Here is a 424-nt window from a genome sequence, read left to right as displayed (position 1 = left end):
AGGTCTGCGTCCGGGTCCTTACTCGAGGGCGGAAGCGGTGGCGTCTGCCGTGCGGGTAATAGGGGGTGGGGGAGGGGGGCTGGCCCACCTGCATGCCGGATAACCTCAAGCAGGACGTTGGCCAGCTGCAGGCTAGGGCCCGCTGAGACCCTCTACACCCGACCTGTGTGTTTGTGTGTGTGTGTGTGTGTGTGTCGTGTTGCGCAATCTCCGTCGCCTCAAGCCGCGGCATTCCACAAGATCGTGCAGTGACTCTCCACACTCCAGTCTGGAAGACTCGATGGCGCGAGTTCAGGGTGCTCTCGTCGTGCTTCCCGCATCGGCGCCGCGTCAGCCCGCACGGTCGGAGGTGGGAGATGCCGCACATGTTTCGCACGCGTGCCCTGCGTGGGCAGTTGATTCGTCTGGATCCTCTAACGCATTC

Source organism: Leishmania donovani, chromosome 19 (assembly GCF_000227135.1).
Source record: "Leishmania donovani BPK282A1 complete genome, chromosome 19".
In the NCBI taxonomy this organism is placed as follows: domain Eukaryota; phylum Euglenozoa; class Kinetoplastea; order Trypanosomatida; family Trypanosomatidae; genus Leishmania; species Leishmania donovani.
Note: the sequence above shows the minus strand (reverse complement) of the source record.